The sequence below is a fragment of the Ovis canadensis genome, chromosome 17 (assembly GCF_042477335.2).
Source record: "Ovis canadensis isolate MfBH-ARS-UI-01 breed Bighorn chromosome 17, ARS-UI_OviCan_v2, whole genome shotgun sequence".
NCBI classification, from domain to species: Eukaryota; Metazoa; Chordata; class Mammalia; order Artiodactyla; family Bovidae; genus Ovis; species Ovis canadensis.
Window position 1 is genome coordinate 13,084,126 of NC_091261.1, and position 26,629 is coordinate 13,110,754.

Below are 26,629 nucleotides of genomic sequence, written 5' to 3' on the forward strand. Positions count from 1 at the left end.
TGCAGAGAGGAAGATTATGAGGGCAGTTTCCTGGTAAGGCAAGGCAAGAGGTGGAGTGCAGACTGGGGAGCTAGACTGCCTGGGTTTGAATCATGGTCAGTAACTGTGACCTCCAGTGCATTATTTATCACCGCATGATGTACTTCCCACCTAATATAGTGAGAAACTTGTGAGGCAGAATAACTGAATTTAAAAGTGCTGAAAAAGCCCTGAGTAGATCAGATAGCCTTTTACTTAATAACACTCCTTGAACGAATTGATATAGTTCAATATGTGTTTAAACTGTGACTTTCTCTCTGGAATAAAGAATGCTTTATCAAGTATTAACATCTTCCATTTGTTGGGTGTTTTAATTCTGCAAAAGAGCTCAAAGGTATTTAATATGTATCCGCTGAGGTTGAATCAGGACCCTGTCCCAAGGCTGCACTATTGTTTTTAGACTAATCCTCCCTTGTCTCTGTATCACCTCCCTTCCTTGATTAGCAGCTGTTTAACTCTGCTCTTTGGAATTCACGGAAGGTCATGGAGGCTGGAGTCTGTCTATCCCCTACAAATAGGAAAATGGGGACACCGAAAGTCTTCCGTGCCCAGGAGCTCCACAGGGTCCTGCTGGTTTCAGCACTATGTAGATTACTAAATTCAGTTTGCATTTCTACAACCGGAGAGGGATGGGGGCAACTGGTAGAAAAAATGGAAGAGAACAGTAGAGTAATGAAAGCTTTACAGAATAAATTTTATAAAAAGCTAAGGAAATTCATGTTATTTAGCTATGAAAAAATAATCTAATGAGTGTCACTCAACAGGAATTACCTGCTGATCAGTTCCACAGAAATAAGGGTATAGGTGATTTGCTGTAAAGTGTATCCAGAATTATTTGTTAGAGATCAAAAAAACAGAAAGCATTGCAAAGTAGTGCTACTCAAGCAGTCATCTGTGGCCAGGGGGCACATGAATAGCCTGGGAGCTATTAGAATTGCATATTCCAATCTCATCCCCAGACCTATAGAATCTGGATGTGGGTGGAGTGTGGGCAAGCTGGCAATCAGCTTTAACGAGCCCCTGGTTAATTCTGTGACTCTGATACAAGTTCAGGTTTCTTAAAATCTTCTCTAGGAAGGGTATGCATTTGAAATACTCCTCAGAGAAGGTGGGCTTTTATTCCCCTGGAGACTGCTAACCTGAATAGTAATCTGACTGCCCACCCCTGCACTGTGCCCATCCCAGCAAGCGCTGCTCACCAAAGCCTTCAGACTTCACCACCCCCACTACTGCGTGACACAAAGCAGTGCCAAGCACTCTGCCCATGAAAGGATATGGGGAAAGTGAAGGTGATGAAAAGAAGATATGATAGAGAAGGGCACAATGGCAGGAAGATAAACAGTGGACAAAAGTAGGGAAACCCGTCAGAAAACAGTCAGAGTAACTATGAACATGAGAATTTAGGAAGTAAGAGTGGAGATCCTATGTCAAGTCAGAGTTGAGTTCAGTAAGGGAAGGAAGGAGGTGGGACATGATCTGTGAGGGAGTCGCTGCCCCAGGAGTCGGTGTGTAAGAAGTACAGGAGTGCTTGGTAAGTGGACACTGCCAAGGGCTAGTCATGACCATGACCGCACCAAGAGAAGCAAGGTGGATGAGCAAGAGCTAAGAAACCACATGAGCTGTGTTCCAGAGGGACGGAGGGCAGCCTGTGGTGAAGTTCTGTGATGAGCCCAAGGACCTCTGCAGTCTTTCAGCTAATGCTGATTACAGGACTGGTGTGTTATACGGCGTGCGCACACACTCTATAGTGTATGTATATATAATTAGCTAGAAATACCTGTGGCATTTATTACTTCTTTTGCAAATGAATAGGTATTTTTATTGGTATGTCTAGGCCATTTGCTTCAAAAAATTGTCTTTAAGTTACACGAAGGATAATTTTAAAAATAAATATTTATAGAGTGGCATTGCTACTAACAAATTCTTTAACATTTTTGTCTTACAATGTAACATAATTGAAATTTGACAAAACTCATAAAAATAGAAAACTCCTCTGTTTTGGCTGACTGAGCATATCTACACACAATGGGGTGCCTTCATAATTACTTTCTTTAATGTGCTGAGCTTGGTTTCAGTATTCATTAGAGATCAGACTTCCAAGTCAATTTCCTGTTAGTTTTGGCTAAATTATTATTGGTGAGTTATATGGAAAAATAAACCGTATCAATTGATTATATGTAGTCTCTGGAAAGCATTAAATGAAAACACAAGAAAGAAAATGTCTCTGTGTGGAATTAGAATAGCAACAACAGATGATCAAACTAAATGTCAGAACACACTAGTGAAATTCAGCTCTCTCATTGGCTGGTGTAGGTAATGATTGGCACCATATGAGTTTGCTCAAAGTGACAAGAAACAATTTAAACTCTTTCCTTCTTAGTGAAGTTACCAGATGGCCCCAAGGAAAGCACATGATTTTCCTCTAATTTTAGTTATACAAAAGATAAAAAATCTTAAATTTAAATATATTGCAACTTTCACTATTTCATCATGATTGAGCACACCTAAGAAATGGTGTGTCACACAAAGAAAATACTAACCTCTTAGAAATCAGTCTAAACATTAAGTTATTTGAATATATTCAAAGAGATGTTTTGTATGGTATGTCCAAACTATTCTACTATGGTGAGTTTATTAGGAAGAATGATGAACTAAGTCCTTTGTTCTCAGGGAAATTTCAGCACTGGTGTGTGTGTGTGTGTGTGTGTGTGTGTGTGTGTGTGTGTGGTGAGGGATATGGGTGCATTGTGGTATTGCTGACCAGAAGGTAAGCCATGTGGTGGCCACATGCTTCTCTAGGTAACAAAATCAGAAATGGCTTTTCTAGTTTTACACATTTCCTAGAATTTGGTTCTTCAAAGTACAGATTCCAAGATTAGCCAAATACTGATAATGGCCATCCTATTTTTAAAGCATGGTATTCTGGGAGCAATATTTAAATTCAGCATTCCATGCTGTTGGCGCTCCTGAACCAAACTGCCAACCTGATTAGGAAAATATGTCAATGAGCAGAAAGTTGGAATTACACAGGGTAATTATTTTTTCAGCCCCCTAGTGCAAATAGCTTTAAATCTCAGGATAGCATTGAGAAGGCCTTACGGCGAGTCCACATTTACTGGACAAGGTGACACAGACTGCTGCTGGCGCTGTGGGCTGGATTTTCTTGACTGCCTTAAAGGCACATAAGGATAGTGCCCTCTGTGTAAGTGCACAAACTGCAGAGAGGAGAAGAGCTGAGCAACGTGTACACACGCTGGAGTGAAAGATGCATGGCCTCAAGGAACCCAGTGGCTTGGACAGTGAAGTAATGAGGGATGATGATGAGGAACATTGTGAGACCAAGGGCCCCAGCTTGGCAGCAAGGCCCATTGTGCAGCAAAAAGTGGAGCCTGAGCAGCCTATGACCAAGGTGGGCATCCTCAAGGGGGCCCCAGTGTGACTGAGTTCACAACATATCGACCATCTACTCAGGTGGAATTGATCACCTTGAGTAAGCAGTTTGGGCCAAAGCAAGGGGAACCCTTGGCAGCTTGCTTCTTGTGACTCTGGGACAGAGGGCTGGACCAGGCACCTGGGGGGTTTTGGGGATCCTTATTGGGTGAATTAGAGGGATGACACGCAAGACACCATTTGGAAGTGTGAAGACCCTGACAGAGGCCCTAGCCGGCAGGGGTACCATCCGGGTTACACGGATGCAAACATGAGCAGATTTTCTGGCAGCGGGAGTTGACAGAAATAAAATTGATAGCCCAATGCAGTGCTCCTAGAGCTATGGAGGCAACTGAGACTGGAGCAGCAGTTTACCAAGTTTGGGAAGCACCCACAGCAAGAAATACAGTCGGATCAGTTGAAAGATTACATGACGCCCAAAGACGTTCCTTTCGGTGATGCCCTTTTCTGCTTTGAATAGGGCTCAGACCAAGGTGCCCTCTGGAAAAGCCCAAGCAGGGTCCAGAGACCCCAGGTAGAACTTGCAATTCACTGGTCACTATGTGCAGAGAGTAACGGCCCTCGTTGACACCGGTGCTGAGTACAGCCTTGTTGACCGCAAGCCGAGGCAGTATCCCAGACCCAGCACACACATTGATGGTTATGGTGACCAAATGGTTAAGAAAATGGCTGTGTTCTACATTTAGTAGAACTGTGTACTGCAACAGCTGTGTCCTGGGATGTGCTACTAACCTGATTCTCTTGGAAATTTAGAACAGCGTTGAAAGCGTTTGGAATCATGTGGGCAGACTGTGAATGCCACAAAAATCCCTTCTTTGAAGGGGTGGGCCTGGAGCTTGTGTGTGTGTGTGTGGGGGGGGGGGGGTGGTTTGCAAACCCTTAATCAAAAGCTCTAATAAAGGCCCTGACGGCTCGGGCCTCCGTCAGGGTCTTCACACTTCCAAACGGTGTCTTGCATGTCATCTCTCTACTTCTCTCAGTAAGGCCCTAATAAAAAGGGGGTGAAGCTGTCCCTTTGGAGGCTTTCATGCAGTTTCACAAGGACTGCTGAGGGACTGGACTTGGCCACGGAAGATAAAGGCGCCCCACATGCAGTGGGTGGCTCTTCTCTAGCCTGGTAAGGGCAAGGACTGGAACATGAGTTGCAGATATTGGGTTTTGCTGTGTATTGGGGATTTAATTGTTTTTGTAGCTGCTTCTGTTACAAGATATAAATACAAGGGTCAGAGTTATTTGCCAAGAGAACGTTGTGGAAGATGGATTGGGATAGACTGTGAGGTAAGAGACCCTGAAGGTGTGGAATGAAGGGAAAGAGCAAATTAGCCAAGATGGTGTGCTCAGGCTCTCTTGTTCCACATCCTCTTGCTCTTGCCCCTTGTTTTGCAGATCCATGGTTTGGCAACACCTGAGGTCACTTACAGCACGGTGCATGTACATCACGATGCACCCACTTGGCTGCAGGCAGCTTTTGTTCTGTAAGCATATAGCGTAAGTGTAAGTCACTCAGTCGTGTCCGACTCTTTGCGACCCCGTGGACTATACAGTCCATGGAATTCTCCAGGCGAGGATACTGGAGTGGGTAGCCTTTCCCTTCTCCAGGGGATCTTCCCAACCCAGGGATCAAACCCAGGTCTCCCACATTGCAGGCAGATTCTTTACCACAAGGGAAGCCCCTGTAAGCTGAGCCACAAGGGAAGCCCCTGTAAGCATATAAGCTCCCCTGAAATAGCCCTCGTGACTATGTTATGGCTGCGTCATGGTGGGGAGGCCGCATCACCGCGTGGAGGCCACGTGACGGTGGGGAGGCTGTGTTACGGCTGCGCCTGCTGGGTCAACCACAAGAGGAGAGACTACAGCATGCTTGCTGCTATTACAACTGTTTTGCCAGCCACAGAAAATAAACGTGTCTGCAGTTCCTATGGCTCCTCACATTTTCTTCCCCAGCTTCTTGCCTACCGTGGGTTCAACAAACAGTGCACACAGTGAAATACAGCAAGACACCTGGTGTAGTCAGCAGGATCAGCGAGACGTATGGTCTATTGCTCTTCAGTCTCTGTTTCAGTGACCATTCAATATGGGGATAAAGTACATACCCTAAGAATATAATAGTTTCTTAAATATTCAGTGTTAAATGAAGTTAATCTGTGTGTAGATTTATGCCTGCATATGGGTTTTTGCAGGAGATAGTTAACAAAAACACATGCTGTCCTGAGTAGAGACACCTAAAACCACCCATTCTTTACCTTAAACATTTAAGCAGATATGATATATTCATTTATCTCTAAGGTGGTTTATGAGGTTTCTGCCACTTCATCCCCACCCTCTTGCCTGGAGGATCCCCTGGTCAGAGGAGCTTGGCAGGCTAGAGTCCAGAGGATCGCAAGGAGTCAGACCCAGCTGAAGTGCGTTAGCACACGTGCGCACTAGTTCTGTATGCTTTCCTTCCAAGGAGCAAGCATCTTTCAATTTCATGGCTGCAGTCACCATCTGCAGTGATTTTGGAGCCCAAGAAAATAAAATCTGTCACTGGTTCCACTTTTTCCCCAGCTATTTGCTATGAAGTGATTGGACTGGATGCCATGATCTTAATTTTTTGAATGTTCCATTGTTACTGATATTTCTCCCGGCAATCTTGATTCCAGCTAGTGCTTCATCCAGCCCAGTGTTTCTCATGATATACTCTGCATAGAAGTTAAATAAACAGGGTGACAGTATATAGCCTTGATGTAACCAGTCTGTTGGTTCAAGTCCAGGTCTAACTGTTGCTTCTTGTCCTACATGCAGGTTTCTCAGGAGACAGGTAAGGTGGTCTGGTAACCCCATCTCTAAGTATTTTCCACAGTTGGTTGTGATACACACAGTCAAAGGCTTTCACATAGTCAATGAAGCAGAAGTAGATTTTTTTCTTAATTCCCTTCCTTTTTCAATGATCCAATGGATATTGGCAATTTTATCTCTTATTTCTCTTCCTTTTCTAAATCCAGCTTGTAAAATTGGAATTTCTCAGTTCATACTCTGCTGAAGCCTAGCATGGAGTATTTTGAGCATTACTTTGCTAGTATATGAAAAGAGTGCAATCGTATGGTAGTTTGAACATTCTTTGGAATCATCCTTCTTTGAGATTGTAATGAAATGTGACATTTTTCCAGTCCTGTGGCCACTGCTGAGTTTTCCAAATTTGCTGGCATATTGAGTGCAGCACTTTAGCAGCATAATCTTTTAGGATTCGAAATAACTCAGCTGGAATTTCATTACCTCCACCAGCTTTGTTTGCAGTAATGCTTCCTAAGGCCCTCTTGACTTCACACTCCTGGATGTCTGGGTCTAGGTGAGTGACTGCACCATCCTGGTTATCTGGGTCATTAATACCTTTTTTGTATAAGCCTTATGTGTATTCTTGCCACTTCTTAATCTCTTCTGCTTCTGTTGGGTCCTTGCTGTTGGGGCTTCCCTGGTGGCTCAGTGGTAAAGAAACCATCTGCCAATGTAGGAGATGTGGGTTCAGGCCCTGGATGAGGAAGAGCCTGTGGAGAAGGAAATAGCCACCTACTCCACTATTCTTGCCTGAGAAATCCAAAGGATAGGGAGCCTGGCTGGCTACAGTCCATGAAGGCACAAAAGAGTCAGACATGACTCAATGACTAAACAACAACAATGAACCAGTGGATGAAATTATGTCAGGCAGCTGGCAATCTGGCCTGGAGTTCAGGAGAAGAGGTTATGGTTAGTTCTGTATGTAGGCTTGAGGATCATTTACTTAGTTGAGAAGAAGGCTAACGACAGTAAGTAGAGTGCAGCCAACATCTGTATCCAAGGTAGGAAAAAATGATGAGGAAAAGGAGTCCCAGCGATATACAGCCAGGCTCCTGTGCAAGTACAGCTAAGGAAATGTTAAAATGAAGCTCAAGAAAATGAAGATGCTCTTATGGTATGGCTGGCCCCAGTCTTCTTGGGGATATCAAGAAGCAACTGAAGGAATAAGAAGAGAAATGATCTTTAGTTGGGTTTTCAAGGCTCCAGTTTTTCAGAGAAATGCAAAGAATTTGAAGAGTGAGTGGTCTGGCAACTGATCATTGAGATAACCTTCAAGAGATCAGAATTGGGGATTGGAAACCAACTTATGAGGGTTTTGGGAGTCAGTAGATGATGAAGAAATTATACAGAGTGTAAATTTAAGGGGGTAAGTAGCAGGTACATCATGAGAAATGCTGGGCTGGAAGAAGCACAAGCTGGAATCAAGATTGCTGGGAGAAATATCAATAACCTCAGATATGCAGATGACACCACTTTTATGGCAGAAAGTGAAAAGGAACTAAAAAGCCTCTTGATGAAAGTGAAAAAGGAGAGTGAAAAAGTTGGCTTAAAGTTCAACATTCAGAAAACTAAGATCATGGCATCTGGTCCCATCACTTCATGGGAAATAGATGGGGAAACAGTGGAAACAGTGTCAGACTTTAAATCACTGCAGATGGTGATTGTAGCCATGAAATTAAAAGACGCTTACTCCTTGGAAGGAAAGTTATGACCAACCTAGATAGCCTATGAAAAAGCAGAGATATTACTTTGCCAACAAAGGTCCATCTAGTCAAGGCTATGGTTTTTCCAGTGGTCATGTACGGATGTGAGAGTTGGACTGTGAAGAAAGCTGAGTGTTGAAAAATTGATGCTTTTGAACCGTGGTTTTGGAGAAGACTCTTGAGAGTCCCTTGGACTGCAAGGAGATCCAACCAGTCCATTCTGAAGGAGATCAGTCCTGGGTGTTCATTGGAAGGACTGATGCTGAAGCTGAAACTCCAATACTTTGGCCACCTCATGCGAAGAGTTGACTCATTGGAAAAGACCCTGATGGTGGGAGGGATTGGGGGCAGGAGGAGAAGGGGATGACAGAGGATGAGATGGCTGGATGGCATCACCGATTAGATGGACATGAGTTTGGGTAAACTCCAGGAGTTGGTGATGGACAGGGAGGCCTGGTGTGCTGCCACTCATGGGGTCGCAAAGAGTCAGACACGACTGAGCGACTGAACTGAACTGAACTGAACTGAAGTAGCAGGTTTAAGAGTTTTTGTTTTTGCTTTTATTGACATTGGGATGGGAAAACTCAAGCACTTTTCTGAGGGGAAGAAGGAACTGGCAAAGCATTGAAGATGCAACAGAGAGGGCTGGGATGGGATGGAGTGAAGCAGGGTGGGACCAATCAATACCTCCCATGGAGCTGTTATTATCCTTAGCAAGATTTCTTTCTCTGAAAGGGCAGGAAAGAGACCAGGCTGGGCAGGTACAGATGGAGAACAGCAAAGGGAAAAGGGAGGGAATTTGACTAAGCTTTTGTTGAACACTATGAAAAGTCTGAGGAAAGAAGAGCGTGAAATTATGGCAGTAACTAAGTGGTTCTGAGAGCAGAAATAGTTTGGGATAGTTACTAGTGGGGATAGTCTGGGATAGTTACAGCTGAGAGTCAACCAGAGAACACTCCAAGTGTTGTTAACCGTGAGTGTGCTGGAGGAATTCTATGCCAGGTAACTCTTGGTTTTGCAGGACTGTTGCATCACTGGCTAATTTACTCAATGCCAGGAATTTTCACCTGTCCTATGATAACCAAAACATCATGTTAATTTCTAAATGCCTTGAGTTGAGAATCACTGATCTGATGACCTGAGATCACAGGAGAATCAAATCACAGTGGATACAGCCTGTTCCCATAACACTTAGAAACCTAATATCAGAGTTCAGTAGTTTTAAAACCTTTGATAAGGAGACAGTAACAGAAATATTCCTAGATTTCCCACCCCCCATTGATTAAAGATATTTATATCATCCCTGACCAACTGCCATAGATCTGTTTCCAGTTAGAGCAATTGCTAATACACACAGCATTTTAGAGCCAAATACAGTTGCACAGGAGATTAATTATTGCCAATTCAGAGACATTTTTATAGGCAACGTATGTCTAAGCCCCAAAGCCTGGTTTTATAAGCCTGGCAATTAGCCCATGATGTGGGGGTGGGGAGCAACCGGAGTAAAAGTCCCACAAAGGAGGCTTAAAGGAATCAGAACACTCAGCCTGGAGGAGACCTCTGCTGAGGCCTGCAGGCAGAGCACTGCTGTCCCCCACACACAGGGCTCAGGGCTTGGGAGTGAAAATACAGCTGCTGATTTGCCCCAGCAAACACATCCTAGAAACACAGACATAGTAGCAGAGCCACCTGTGGAAGATGTGTTCAGTTCAGTTCAGTTCAGTCGCCCAGTCTTGTCCAACTCTTTGCGACCCCATGGAAGATGTGTACCTGCCTAGAAAGAGGAAAAGTCCACTTAACAGAGCTTAAGGAAACAACTGAGAAGAACTGATACTCAGCATTAGCTCAGGGCAAGACCTCAGCTTCTGTCTCACATTCCTTATGGAACTCCTGGTCTGCCTCCTAACTCATCTGATCATGACCTTAGCTTTCCCTGAGCCTGTCCTGTTTGGCTAAGGCAATAGGTTTCAACATGCCAACAGCTTTGCCCTGTTTTGATCTGGTCTAATGGGTCATGGTCCTCTACTGAGACTTGCCCAAGGGATTCTTCAACTCCAGCCCATTTCAAGTTCTCCTCCCACTCAAAACACCGATGGTGATCTGTCTGGTTTTGGTGCCTGCCAGACTTCATGGGAAATAGATGGGGAAACAGTGTCAGACTTTATTTTCGGGGCTCCAAAATCACTGCAAATGGTGATTGAAGCTATGAAATTAAAAGACGCTTACTCCTTGGAAGGAAAGTTATGACCAACCTAGATAGCATATTAAAAAAGCAGAGACATTACTTTGTCAACAAATATCTGTCTCGTTAAGGCTATGGTTTTTCCAGTAGTCATGTATGGATGTGAGAGTTGGACTGTGAAGAAAGCTGAGCACCAAAGAATTGATGCTTTTGAACTGTGGTGTTGGAGAAGACTCTTGAGAGTCCTTTAGACTGCAAGGAGATCCAACCATCCATTCTAAAGGAGATCAGGCCTGAAGGAATGATGCTAAAGGAAGGAATGATGCTAAAGCTGAAACTCCAGTATTTTGGCCACCTCATGAGAAGCATTGACTCATTGGAAAAGACTCTGAGGCTGGGAGGGATTGGGGGCAGGAGGAAAAGAGGACGACAGAGGATGCGATGGCTGGATGGCATCACCGACTCAATGGATATGAGTTTGGGTAAACTCCGGGAGTTGGTGATGGACAGGGAGGCCTGGTGTGCTGCAGTTCATGGGGTCACAGAGAGTTGGACACGACTGAGCAACTGAACTGAACTGTCTTTTCAAAATTGCTGCATAAACTGCCTTCTAAGTTTACTGAACTGTAGCAGCACTTTTCAGCCCCAAGAGCTACTGATCTGACATACCCAAACATCTATTACAAGCCAAAGCACTTCATAAAACCCACCTAGACTGCGAAGGAGTGCCAACTAGCTTTATTATGGAGTGAAACAGTGCCAAAAATAATGTAGAGCCTCACTGCTGCTTTTAGGCAGAAAACACAAATGAACTAAAATAAAGAAGATTTGCAATGTTTTTAAGTAGGAGCACATTTCAAAATCAGAGAGTAGAGAAAAGATCATATATATAGAAGTATTAGCTAAGAAAAGAGAAGCAAAAGACAAAGGAGAAAAGGAAAGATATATATATATATCTGAATGCAGAGTTCCGAAGAATAGCAAGGAGAGATAAGAAAGCCTGCCTAAGTAATCAATGCAAAGAAATAGAGGAAAACAATAGAATGGGAAAGACTACAGATCTCTTCAAGAAAATTAGAGATACCAAGGGAACATTTCATGGAAAGATAGACACAATAAAGGACAGAAATGGTATGGACCTAATACAAGCATAAGATATTAAGAAGAGGTGGCAAGAATATACAGAAGAACTATACAAAAAAGATCTTCATGACCCAGATAACCACGATGGTGTGATCACTCACCTAGAGCCAGACATCCTGGTGTGCGAAGTCAAGTGGGCCTTAGGAAGCTTCACTATGAACAGTTAGTGGAGGTGATGGAATTCCAGCTGATATATTTCAAATCCTAAAAGACAATGCTGTGAAAGTGCTGCTCTCAACATGCCAACAAATTTGGAAAATTCAGCAGTGGCCACAGGACTGGAAAAGGTCAGTTTTCATTCCACTCTCAAAGAAGGGAAATGCCAAAGAAAGTTCAAACTACCGCACAATTGCACTCATCTCACACACTAGCAAAGTAGTGCTTAAAAGACTCCAAGCTAAGCTTCAATAGTGTGAACTGAGAACTTTCAGACATTCAAGCTGGATTTAGTAAAGGCAGAGGAACCAGAGATCAAACTGCTAATATCCGTTGGATCATAGAAAAAGCAAGAGAATTTCAGAAAAATATCTACTTCTGCTTTATTGACTATGCCAAAGCCTTTGACTGTGTGGATCACAGCAAACTGTAGGAAATTCTTCAAAAGATGAGAATACCAGGCCACCTTACCTGGCTCCTGAGAAGACTGTATGCGGGTCAAGAAGCAACAGTTAAAACCGGACATGGAACAATGCACTGGTTCCAAATTGGAAAAGGAGTACGTCAAGGCTGTATATTGTCACCCTGCTCATTTAACTTATATGCAGAGTACATCATGAGAAACGCTGGGCTGGAAGAAGAACAAGCTGGAATCAAGATTGCTGGGAGAAATATCAATAACCTCAGATATGCAAATGACACCACCCTTAGGGCAGAAAGGAAAGAAGAACTAAAAAGCTTCTTGATGAAAGTGAAAGAGGAGAGTGAAAAAGCTGGCTTAAAGCTCAACACTCAAAAAAACTCAAATAAGACATCTGATCCCATCACTTCATGGCAAACAGACAGGGAAACAATGGAAACAGAGATAGACTTTATTTCCTTGGGCTCCAAAATCACTGCAGATGGTGACTTCTGCCATGAAATTAAAAGACGCTTGCCCCTTGAAAGAAAAGCTATGACAAACCTAGATAGCATATTAACAGGGCAACAATGGAGAAATAGACATAGAGAATAGACTTATGGACATGGGAGAGGGGAGGAGAGGGTGAGATGCATGGAAAGAGTAACATGGAAACTTACATTACCATATGTAAAATAGATAGCCAATGAGAATTTGCTGTATGGCTCAGGAAACTCAAACAGGGGCACTGTATCAACCTAGAGGGGTGGAATGGAGAGGGAGATGGGAGGAAGTTTCAAAAGCAAGGGGATATATGTATATCTATGGCTGATTCATGTTGACGTTTGACACAAAACAGTAAAATTCTATTATCCTTCAATAAAAAATTAATTAATTAAAAGAAAATAGAGACATTACTTTGCTGTCTAGCTAAAGTTATGGTTTTTCCAGTAGTCACCTATGGATGAGAGAGTTGGACCATAAAGAAAGCTGAGCACCAAAAAATTGATGCTTTTGAACTTTGGTTTTAGAGAAGACTCTTGAGAGTATCTTGGACTGCAAGGAGATCAAACAAGTCAATCCTATAGGAAATCAGTCCTGCATATTCACTGGAAGGACTGATGCTGAAGCTGAAATTCCAATACTTCGGCCACCTGATGCGAAGAACTGACTCACTGGAAAAGACCCGGACGCTGGGAAAGATTGAAGGCAGGAGGAAAAGGGGATGACAGAGAATGAGATGGTTGGATGGCATCACCAACTCGATGACTTGAGTTTGAGCAAGCTCTGGGAGTTCGTGATGGACAGGGAAGCCTGTCGTGCTGCAGTCCATAGCGTCACAAAGAGTCAGACACAAGTGAGCAACTGAACTGAACTAATAGAAGTAATAGTATCTGTTATACCACTTTTAGTTTTGAATGTTCTAATTGTTGATATTGGATGGTAAATAAATTCATCATTTACTTCAATCTTCTAGTCTTAGATTAAACTGTTAAAATGTGTAAATTTCTAAAAGTCGGCTATCAGAAAATGCAAAGAAGTTAAATAATAATGAAATAATACTCTGATTAAAAGAAAAATTGTATAGCTTATATATTCATTGAAAATTTAATTATCTTTAAAGACAACAACTTAATGTCAAATAATACATATAAAATTTAGAGCTTTAAAATATATACCATCCCATATTTTAATATAATCTTTATATCTTAAAAAACTCTAATTTTAAAAAAGTTAGGTTTTCACTTAGATTGAGCAATCAAAAGAAATTTGCATTTCAACAATAAATATTTTCTGGCATATGATTCAATTATGTTAAGCTTCTGCAATTGAGGCAACATTTAAAGGTTCAATATAGCATTTTCACCAAGTTTTCTTGTAGTCTGTGTTATGAAGCTTTTTTCAGGGTTTCAGGGTAAGTGTTTGAATCACCAATTTAGCATGTATCAAAGAGTCCTATGTTGACCTCAGTGCTGTGTGCTTAGTCGTGTCCGACTTTTTGCGACCCCGTAGACTGCAGCACCCCAGGCTTCTCTGTCCATGGGGATTTTCCAGGCAAGAATACTGGAGTGGGTTGCCATGCCCTCCTGCAGGGGATCTTCCCAACCCAGGGATCAAACTCAGGTTTCCCGCATTGCAGGTTGATGGATTCTGAGCCACCAGGGAAGGCCTAGATGCTCCAAATCTTGTCAATTTAACAGATGTTCAAAGCGTGCCAATTTAGCAAGACCACCAGTTCATTTTGAAGAGTAAAGATTAAGTCTTCTGCTTTTTTGTTCCTCCCATAATGTGGGCAAAAGATAAAAGTCCTAGGATCAAAATAAAAGCTATTGATCTCCTAATTCAAAATTAACACCCTCAACTATTTATAATTCCTAAATAAAGATGCAGTAATTCAATTACTTCAGTTTAACCATACCTTATTGCTGTATTCCCTTCAGGTGATTCTTTACATGGACTGTGCTACAAAAAATCTTCTATGGCTTAAGCAGTCAGAGATTTCTTTAAGTATGCATAGTAGAGAGGATGCTGTGCTATGATGTCTATTGTATACAAAACCACATATTCATAAGCACACACAATGAAGATTGATCAAGATGACTCAATAATTTGAAGTATATTACTCTGATTCAGTGAGGATACTGTTTGTCCGGTGAGAATGGGAGACGTGGAGGGATTTGATGGAAACACAGCATCAAATTGTTGCCATTGAATGAGTCTCCTGGTGGTGACCGTCATTCTCCCTGTTTTGACAATGTCCAGAGTTTCTCTAATTTGAGGTTGCCAGATTTAGGTATGTCTAATTTAGGGCATACTCAAATAAATATTGCATGGGGCACACTTATTCTAAAAATTATTCATTGCTTATCTGAAATTTAGATTTTACAAGGCTTTCCTTGTTTAACCTGTCAACTATAATTATCTTAGGGGGGATTATAAAATTCTAGAAAATTTACTTTCATTCCTTTACTTTTTGAAACCAAGCTTACGTTGTAGCAGTTCAGTTCAGTTCAGTTCATTCACTCAGTCGTGTCTGACGCTTTGCGACCACATGAATTGCAGCACGCCCGGCCTCCCTGTCGAAGAAGGCAATGGCACCCCACTCCAGTACGCTTGCCTGGAAAATCCCATGGGCGGAGGAGCCCGGAAGGTTGCAGTCCATGGGGTCGCTGAGGGTTGGATACGACTGAGCAACTTCACTTTCACTTTCATGCATTGGAGAGGCAAGGGCAACCCACTCCAGTGTTCTTGCCTGGAGAATCCCAGGGACTGGGGAGCCTGGTGGGCTACCATCTCTGGGGTCGCACAGAGTTGGACACGACTGAAGTGACTTAGCAGCAGCAGCAGCAGCAGCAGCAGCAGCAGGCCTCCCTGTCCATCACCAACTCCCGGAGTTCACCCAGACCCACGTCCATTGCATCGGTGATGCCATCCAGCCATCTCATCCTCTGTCATCTCCTTTTCCTCCTGCCCCCAACCCCTCCCAGCATCAGAGTCTTTTCCAATGAGTCAACTCTTCGCATTAGGTGGCCAAAGTATTGGAGTTTCAGCTTTAGCATCATTCCTTCCAAATAACAACCAGGACTGATCTCCTTTAGAATGAACTGGTTGAATCTCCTTGCAGTCCATGGGACTCTCAAGAGTGTTCACCAACACCACAGTTCAAAAGCATCAATTCTTTGGTGCTCAGCTTTCTTAACAGTCCAACTCTTACATCCATACACAACCACTGGAGAAACCACAGACTTGACTAGACGAACCTTTGTTGGCAGAGTAATGTCTCTGTTTTTGAATATGCTCTCTAGGTTGGTCATAACTTTCCTTCCAAGGAGTAAGCATCTTTTAATTTCATGGCTGCAATTACCATCTGCAGTGATTTTGGAGCCCCCCAAAATAAAGTCTGACACTGTTTCCACTGTTTCCCCATCTTTTTCCCATGAAGTGATGGGACCAGATGCCATGATCTTAGTTTCTTATGTTGTGTAGTTGTGTCAATAACTTGCAAAGAGGGGATGGAAGATAGATGCAAAATCAGGTGGGAGGGGAGTTCAGGAGTGGGAACTTATATACACCAGTGGTGGATTCATGTCAATGTATGGCAAAACCAATACAGTATTGTAAAGTAAAATAAAGAAAAAATAAAAATTTTAAAAAATTTTCTCTTAAAAAAAATCAAATGAAGGATATTAGGATATTAACTTCAAAAGACTACATGTTTTAGAGGTCAAGGACCTTGAATACCATGCTCCCTGATCTATTTCTGCCCACAATCCCATAAGTGATATTCTAGGAAATTGTTTTTTTTTTTAGGAAAAATTAGCAGATATAACAGCTTCCTTTCTGGCTCAGCTGGTAAAGAATCCTCTTGCAATGCGGGAGACCTGGCTTTGATCCCTGGGTTGAGAAGATCCCATGGAGAAGGAAAAGACTACCCACTCCAGTGTTCTGGCCTGGAGAATTCCATGGACTTCCATAATACATGTGGTCGCAAAGAGTTCACACAACTGAGTGACTTTCACTTCACTAGCAGACAATATGTCTCATTTTTTTCTACAAAAGCAAACTCTTCTTTTTTATCATCAGGAATAAAACGTTGGCTGATCTAGTCCTTTTAGTCACCTCAGCTCACCCAGCTTCAATAAATATAGCAGGTGATGGTAGTAGTAACTGTGGCTAGGACCCAGATTGCCTGCCTGGTACAGATCAAACGTCAGTGTAGTCGCTGCTTGTGGGACAGTGGACACAGGCACCTTGAAAATGAATTTGTAGATGAACCATCTTTTAAGCTTACAAATTTACTAGACAATAGAAATTTAAGACAACTCTGACTTTTATATATTGATTTTACTAAAGGACAATAGTCCACTTAAAGGCATTTATTAAAAAATTGTCTGATTATTCTCTGGATTTCAGGAAAGAGACAGCTGAATGGCATTCCATGAGGCTAAAAAAGGAGAAAGCACCAGGGAAGTTATCCTAAGAAGAAAAGGATAGGATCCACCAATTTCTGGAGAGGAAAAGAAGAAACGAATTTCAAGGATAAAGAGACATTCTTTAAAATATAAAAATAAAGGAAATATGTATGAATAAGAAAAAACAGAAATAATGGTGATAATAATGAGGTATTGTATTATTTAGGGAACATTAGGGAAAAAAAGATTTAAAATGAACTCTTGGCAAAAGGCCAGTTCGAAGAAGTAAGTGCATTATAATACTATGGAATAGCAGTATGGATTTTCTGGCCCCAGGGGTATTTCACATATTTATTTTTGTGAAAATGAATTATTATACTGAGAGCCATGACTTAATATAAGCACACAGTTTTGTTTTATTATATTGATAAGAAAATAGCTGTATAGCATTGGACAGCTTAGTATAACTTAACCAAAATAATAAACAAAAGCTTTAATTGCTTGAATTCAAATGATAACTTATTAAATGACTGAAGTCAATTTTAGAGATGTGAAAACTGGTTTTTATAAGTAAAAAATACCTATATTTGCAGAGCTGCTTTTGTCATATGGTCATATGGAATATGGTTTCACCAATTTGGAAGTTACACAGAGCAGCTTATTTGGTCAAAATTAGATAATCTCCTCAGAAGAATCTTCTTTCAGTACCGTAGGTTGGATATATGTACCTTTAGACTTCTAAGAATACTAAACATGCTTTGCTTTTAAAAAAATCCATTGTTTTAAACCAATAGTAACATTGGGCTGCATGTATCTCTTCAAATTATAGTTTTATTTAAGTTAATGCCCAGGAGTGCGACTGCTTGGTCATATGGTAGCTCTGTTTTTACTTTTTTAAGGAACTGCCAGACTGTTCTCCATAGTGACTGCACCAATTGACTTTCCTATCTACAGTGCAGGAGGGTACCCTTTTCTCCACACCTTCTCTCATATTTATTGTCTGTAGATTCTTTTCAAAGATTTGTTTTTGATGTGCGCCTTTTTAAAAGTCTTAACTTGAATTAGTCAAAATATTGCTCCTGTTCTACACTTTTCTGTTTGACCATGAGGCATGTGTGAACTTAGCTCCCCAGCGCCCAGGGACTGAACCGGAACCCCTGCACTGGGGGGCAAAGTCATAACCGCCCGTTTGTAGATTTTTGGTGATGGCCATTCAGACCGATGTGAGGTGACACCTCATGGTAGTTTTGTTTTGCTCTTCTCTAATAATTAGCGATGTTGAGCATCTTTTCAAGTGCTTTTTAGTCATCTATATGTCATTTTTTGAGAAATGTCTATAGATATTCTGCCCATTTTTGGATTGGGTTATTTGTTTTTTGTTTTTTATATTGAGCTGCATGAGCTGTTTGTGTATTTTGACCTGCTATATATATAGCACAGAAAACTCTACTCAATACTCTGTAATAGCACATTTGCAAAAAGAATACCCCCAAAAAAGAACAGTGGATATATTTATACGTGTAACTGATTCACTTTGCTGTACACTTAAAACTAATACAACATTGTGAATCAATTATACGCCACCAAAAGTTTAAAAAATATATTCAGAAAAAAAAATGATAGTAGGTGACATTTGTTGAGATATTTACACTATCCTAAATGAGCGGACCTGCATAATTGCTAGAAAGTTGGATATCTACAATGCCATTTAACAACCGGGAAGCAGAAAATTTCAGATTTTTTCTTCTTATGATGCCTAATAAAAATTGTGGGCTTCACTTGCCATCTGCATCTACAAGGAGTAAGTGCCTAGCCACTGCAGTTGCTGATGTCAGCATGCCCTGAATGGAGGTCAGGGTGGAGATCAGGAATGAGACCTCGGCGCTGTGGTAAAAGCTGGTGGAACAGGCCTTCAGATAGTTAGATATTTTCAGCAGACTGTATGAGCCCAATTTCTCATATCTTCTCATATCTGTAAAAAGCGCTAGTGACTAGCAACAAGCCTCTGCCAAACAGCGTGCTGACTGCAGGCATCTCCCTTCACTAAAATTATATAAAATACTGACCTGTCCCCTCACCTGTCAGAGCTGAGAGGCTGTCTCCTGGGCTATAGTCCTCATTTTGCCCCAAATAAAATGGAACACAATTCTCATGTTCATTTGTTGTTCTTTCCCCCCCCCCCAGTCAACAATAATGCTTTTGTGGTGAAATAGTACTTTGTTTAGACTCTAAATCTGGAGAAGGAAATGGCCACCCACTCCAGTATTCTGGCCTGGAGAATTCCATGTATTGTATAGTTGTTCATGGGGTCACAAAGGGTCAGACACAACTGAGCGACTTTCCCTTCACTAGACTCTAAATTTACAACCCATCTTCCCAGACCACAATGTTATGGATATTCTCTAAGGTTGAACAGCATTTAATTTAATACAGGGAACTATGCAATAAACATGTTTACCAAGATAAAGATAAAAAATGTGCAAAACCAGTAAGACCTCTTTAAAATGAATTAATAAGAAAACTCGCCCAAAAAGTGGTAAAAAATCCTTAATGGTAAAATACCTTTAAAACAAATTTCATAAACACAAAAATTAAATTTATGCCAAGAAGCACATGGACAATTACACTGTAAATTCTTTAAGTATATAGGCAGTCCACACTTTGCATTCCAATATACAGAAATTTCTGTTATCAAGATTTAGTTGATTAACACCAGTCCCCCAATAGCTCCCAATTTCAATACCAAGATAAATCAACTGTATGTGATTGCAAGATTATAATTCAGTTCATATACACGCACAAAGTGTGTAGTTGTGTTGCTTCCCTCTCAACAAACCCACACAGTATTTTACAAAATTGGACCCCTGGAAGAGAGATCTGGCCAAGAAATATGAAAGTGCACCTGAAAAATGATAAGTGATATCAGGGGAAGTAAAATTCAGACCATTTGTAAAGGAACTATAGAAGGAAGAGCTAACAGGAGGAATGCTAACACTCAACATTTGAAAAACTCAATGTGCAGTTAGAGGAAACGCGTGAAGGCAAATATATCAACATAAAGGGACAGAAAAAAGATTGTGATTAAAAGAATGGAGACATCTCAGGGGAAATGATGCCTGCTGAAAGAAAATCTTCACCTTACAGAAATTCTTGGAGCTATTTCACAACAGGGAAAGTGCAGGGGTCAAATGTTGAAAGTTGATCCAAACATGGAGAGGAGCATGACTTGTGGACTTATTCTAGTTTCCTGAAGATGAATCCTTAAAAGGCTGAGAGCCTTCCTGAGCTCTCCCTCTCTTTCTGATTCAAATGCTTCCTGACTGCCAAAACAGAGGCTTTTGTTAACCCTTTCTAACTTCATTAGAGTGTGATGTCTCCCTCCTAGAAGGAGAGGATCATTTTTCTAAATGTTTGCCTCTTGAAATCAGGATAAAATCTAGCCTTCTTTGTGCAGACCAATCCTTGATTTATGCAATAATAACCTTTACATTTGTTTGGATCCTTGCATCCAGGGAGAGAGGAGACACCAAGCAGAATTGTAGGCTCATTATTTTCCTCCCTGAAAATGGAGCCTATTCAGTGTACTCAGTTTCTTTCATGATCATCCTCTGTCTTGGATAAGTTTGGTGCAACCAATGTGTATATGTAAAGGTGAGGTCTTCCTGAAAGATTTTAACATATTCTCCGTGTATATCAACCTGAAAAAAAATATTTTTAAGCCAGGAAATGGAGAATAAAAGCTTTTATGAGTAAGCAAGTCTGTTCCTATCTTTTAGTTTAATTGGAATTAGTTTAGTTTTATACGAATTGATTGGTTCTTTACTTTCCCCTCGGAAGTTCTGCTTTGGAAGCTTTTACAAACTGCGTGGAGCTGACTGCTTTGCCACTCCTCGTAGTGCAAACAGCTAACGCACTACTTGCCTCCAGCTTCTCTTTTCTTCTGCTTCTGGGCAAGCATTCCTCTCTCAGGAGGGCCTGCCTCTGCTTGCTGTTGATGAGGACAGAGTGACAGAGAACTCTAGTTGGCAGACTGGGGCAAACTAAAATGACGAAGCACTAACAAGTATAGACCCGCAGCTGACACTGGAATCAAAGACCATTTCTTGAGAACTGATGACTGATGCCTGCCTCACTGGTACAGCTCCCTGGAAAAGCATTTCCAGCTTCCTTATCCTGTCCTCCAAGAATTCAGTCAGGTCTGAGGCATATCTTTCCTCAAGTGCCAGGGCCTCACAATGGAGTATTCTGTGTTAAATCAGTCTCATCGTATCATCAGGGCGGTGTGAACCTGGCTCACGCAGCAATGCACAGTCAACTCATATTGTAACAGGGAGTCTAGAGTAACATGGCTTTTAAATTGGCTTGGAGGGCTACTTTATGTGCCTGTATAAGAGTGGAGCCATAACTGCTGCTTCTTTGTGTCCTAATGCCTAGACAGTCGGTACCCGCAACATACAAGCTCTCAGTAACTGTCATACTAAACTTGAGGGTTTTGTTTGTTTCTTAGAGCTTCCGTTGCAGTTATTCTTGATCCTCTCCTTGACCAGTGCAAGGGCTGAGAGAACTGGAACTAAGTTGCACAGAGTAGGAAGGCAATAAATATCAATTGCAAGGGTATTCTGTATTATTCCAGGATGATTTTTGTCTCCAAGATGTTCTAGCTAAACAAATTGCATCGTCATTCTCCTGCCAGCCTAACCAGCCTGCTTAACACTGCTGGTTGGTTCATCTGGCTTAAGGTGACCAGACAAAAGCAACTGATTAACCGTGCCGCTGTCATTTCAGTACACCCAAAGCATATTCATGACAGAGTATTCTATAGGTACAAAAACTGAATTACGATTGCTACATGTCTCAACACTGATACATTTCAGAAGATAATTTTGAGTGAGAAAAACAAGTTATAGAAGAAAACAAAGTTAGAGTCCATGTATATAAAGTTCAAAATTTTTAGTAAAGCTAGGCAATCAATTCTTTAGAAATATGTATATAAGTGGCAAAATATACAGATAATCAGTAATCATAAAATTCAAGTACATTATTAGCAACCTGGGAAAAAAAGACTGTATCTTATTTCTATCACCTCCTCCCACCACCCCCACCATATAGTCGCAGGTTAGCAGGGATCGTGGAGCCTTGTACATTGGACACTGAAAAAGCATCAAACAGATTTGTGTTGAATCTCACTGCCTTTTCTTCTCCTTTACTCTCTGACTTCACATAATAATTTGCTCCCAAGAGTCAGGTGGTAGTAGAAGTAAAGGATAATCTTCTTTAGTAATAATTTTTCAATTTCTCTTCTCTCCCCTGTGTAGAACTATTTGGTCTGTAAACCTAGTTATTTCAGCTGCATTGAGAACAGCTACCTTGAAGAGTCAAAAGCTGCCTCTGTGAAACTTGGAGATGGAAAAAAAATCATTTGTTTCTTTTAAATGACCTGACGGAGACTTTACTTCTGATGAACCCAATTTGAAATTGGATTGAACTGTCTACGACTACATTCCGATTAGTATAAACTTTTTGCAGTAAGCTTCATTTCAGTAGATGCGTTTCCAAGAAGCACTGGATTCACATTTTCAAAGAATATATTTTGTATGCACTGGAGTTTTTAAATGTATATTGAGATGACAATTTCCAATTATGAGTTTATGGTACAGTTTATAACTAGACCATAAATTTTCTTTTATATAAATTCTATATTTTCCTCATGTCTATACTTCCAAGAGCCACAATTTTCATGAAGAGAAACAGCCTTGTAAGACAGGAAGCTGGTTTCTCAGCACTTTGTGGTATCAGTACTTTATGCAAATACTCCTTGGGCATTAATTCTAAGAAAATAAATAGAATTTAATATGAGTCCAGCAAAACAGCCTTCTCCTTTGAATTATAATGCCCTTTTACATTTTTGGGCTCCTGGTTTTTAAGGTAGTATCTGGTAGGTAACAAAAAGAAAAAGGAGAGTTTTTCTTCCAACAGGTAGTCATGAACCCCAAATTAAACTAGTTTGCCATAAAGCTTATTAATACATAGGAAAAACAACCATATCTTTTGCAAGATTGCATGTTTTAGTTTCTTATGTGCAATTCTTAGTCAGATTGTGTATAAGTTCTCTGAAAGATGCAAATTAACTCCTTCATGTAACTGAGTACTTATAGTTAATAATTAATGTAGCTATTTATTTTGAAAGTCTACCACACCCACTTCTAAGAGGCCCGAGGCAGTTTACACATTAGCACATAGTTCAAAGGCACACTATTATGGTGAAGTGCTAAATAAAATAGACTGGAAAACGTAAAGGGGTGGGTGCTATCAAGGCCCAGTCATGTTCTGCTCTTTTTGAATGGCTCCCCACCCCAGATGCTACCTCCTCCCTACGCTCAAGTGGAGGCTATTTGTTCTTGAAATTTCCATTAACCGCAGGTGTTGGCCAGCCTTATCCAGCAGAATCAGCGGGACCAGGATGTGGGTAAGTGTGTGGATTCTGCTGCCTCACTGCCTGGACGGAAAGCATGGGTCGATACCTTGAGCAGGTTATTCAATATCTCAGAGCTTCAGCTTCCTCATTTGCACAATGGGGAATAAGAATAGTACTCATCTCACAGGGGAGAATTTAATGAGTTTTGTAAAGTACTTGGAACAGAGCTTGGCGCACAGTCAGTGCTAAATGACTGTTAGCACTTAACCCATTCAATATTCCTCCACTCTCCTGTAAAAACCCTTCTTCCTTTGAAGTTTGGACCTCTCATATGTACTGTCCTCCAGCCCTTCTTATTGTTCTTGCGTGCATCAGAGATTTTGGAACATGGCTTATGATTTTTCTCCTCACCTCAAGTCTGCCACAATCCTTCTTTCTTTACTGTTCATGTGAACAACTCTTCTAATACCCAGTACCTTGACTTCTTCAACTCCAATGACCCGCATCTCTGCACAGAAATCAACAACTCATGCCGCCTCCCTTATTACCACCCGGGGCTGCTCCACCTGTAAAATCTTAAACCAATTGGTTCAACTTTCTCACCATAGGCTCCTATTATCCTCACCATTTCAATCGTACTTGTATCCACAAATGTGAGTAAAGTCCCATTCTTCACTCCAGGTATTAAAGAGTTTCTTTTGCTTCCTTCTCCATCTCACTTTGGTTCAGCACTTCAACTTGGCTCTTTAAACAATAACTTCAATTTCTTTCTCCCTTTTCCTTCTGCAGTGCTTACTGAAACATGGATCAATTCAGTCTCCTGTGCTTCTAACAGCGCACTAAGCACATCATTCAATGCTGTGCCCTGGAGCCACTAGCTTATGGCTCCTGTCCTGCCCCGAGCCGTCAGCACACAGCCTGGCGGTCTCCTCCACGCTGCTCTTTGGTCCTGCTTTTCTTTGCTGACTTTTTACCACTACTCTCTCATCCCCCATATCCAGTCACCCAGTTCCATCTTAAGCATGTCTTACATATCTGACAGGCTGATTTCATTTCTTCCCTCCAGCTCGTCATCTCTCACCATCTCCTTCCTCTCCAAAATATCCTCCTTCCTGCTGCCAAAGTGCCTCATGTCCTGTGCATCCTCGATATCCATCAGTAACTCCCCAAGGCTTGGATAGCTGGGTCCCAGGGCCTCTGTTCACCTCTCTAGACTCCTTTTCTGACTCTTCTGAACTGAACCTTACAAACTCAATTACTTGTACTTCCCCAATTGTGCTACATTCCCTGAGACCACCATGCATCCCATACAGTACCTTTGCAAGGAATGCCCCCCTTTCCTCTTTTTCCTACCTGAATAACTTCCGCTGGTCTTTCAGGGCTCCATTCACATGTCCCTTCTTGGCAGCCCTGGGGTAGAAATGTCCCTGGGGCTTTCTCTCTTGCTCTGCCTCTTCCTGAGCAGCCTGGCTGAGTGTCTCTCTTTGTGCTTCTTTTCAAATACTTACCATGTTCCTGGCACTTGGCACCCAGTAACTGGCTAGTGAGTTAATGAGTAAGTGAAGACGTCCCATTTCCATAAAATAATTAATAAAACTCTAATAGCATTTCCTTTTATGCGCTTATTTGGAATAGAGATTTTTAAAACTGGTAGAGCTAGTTTCGACAGTCAGTATTGCAGTGACTGCCACTCCAATTAGATGGTTGGCAGCCATGCTCTCAAGTAACTGGCTGAGCCAAACCATGGACTTCACTGATAGTTACCACCTGCTGAGCAACTCTGGAGGCCCAACAGCACACTGCTGTGCTGTGCTTAGTCGTTCAATCCTGTCTGACTCTCTGCGACCCCGTGGACTGCAGCCCACCAGGCTCCTCTGTGCATGGGGATTTCCCCGGCAAGAACACTGGAGTGGGTTGCCGTGCCCTCCTCCAGGGGATCTTCCTAACCCAGGGATCAAACCCAGGTCTACTGCATTGCAGGAGGATTCTTTACCGACTGAGCCACCAGGAAGCCCAAGAAAACTGGAGTGGGTAGCCTATCCCTTCTCCAGTGGATCTTTGCAACCCAGGAATGGAGCCGGGGTCTCCTGCATTGCAGGAGGGTTTTGTTTCCCAGGCGAGCTACCAGGGAAGCCCAGCCAGCAGCATATCAGGCACTAAACCGCGTCTTCTGGCCGCCTCCTGGCAGCAAGACGGCTGCAGCGCTCTGTGCATCACAACCCCACACAGCACACTCAGCAGTCAGAGAAAGGGCTGTTTCTCTCTTATATTTATTTGTTAAAGAGGCAACAAAAATCCTTTTCCAGAACACTTTCCCTTCCCCCACCATCAGGATAGTTCCTTCCAATCTCACTGGACAAAACCAGATCATGCTCCAAAGTCCAAAACTGGTCACAGGCAAGCAGGAGAGCATTATTTGGGCTTCCACAAATCAGGATTTACCTGAGTCATCTGTGGGAATAGGACACTAAACAAAATTAGGTTCTAGCTAAGGGTGAGGAGGGAAAGGGTTGCTGGGCAGGCAAATGGCAGTCTGCCAAAATGAACATCATTGCTGGGCAGGAGCTGGATTTGGTGTCAGACACATCAGTTTGAGTCCCATCTCTGCCATTTCCTAGTTGTGTGACTGGGGCAACGTTTTATCCTCGATAAGACTCAGTCTCTTCATCTATAAGATAGGAATTCCAAAGCCTTCCTTTTAGCATTACTGTGAAGATTACACAGCATATGTAATGCTGCAAACCCACAATGGACGTTTGTTCATCCATTTAAAAATCTTTTGTGGGCACCTACAATGTGCCAGTCATTATGCCCAGGATACAGTAGTGAATAAGATAGATATGATCCTTCCCTTCATGTAATTCATAATACATGTTAGTTTAAAAAATTTCCTAATTTTGCTGACTCAGAAATTTGCAAGCACTGGAAAATACCATGGACAGAGGAGCCTGGTAGGCTACAGTCCACGGGGACACAGAGAGTCAGACACGACTGAGCCACTTCAGTTTCTATCTTTGATTACTTGGACAGTTACTTTCTGGAGAAACTCAGAATTTTTTAGGAACTAAGAGCTTCTGAAGGGCTTCTCAGGTGGTGCTAGTGATAAAGAACCTACCTGCCAGTGCAAGAAGCATAAGAGATGCAGGTTCGATTCCTGAGTCGGGAAGATCCCCTGGAGGAGGGCATGGCAACCCACTTCCACATTCTTGCCTGGAGAATCCCTATGGGCAGAGGAGCCTGACAGGCTGCAGTCAATGGGGTTGTAAAGAGTAGGACATGGCCGAGTGACCCAGCACACATGCATGGCTTCTGAAATTTTATATTTAATGTGTAAAGGTTTATAAACATTTGCTTTCTCTCTTTTTTTGGTTTATTCTATTTAAATAAAATGATCAGAGATGTTTATATTTTTAG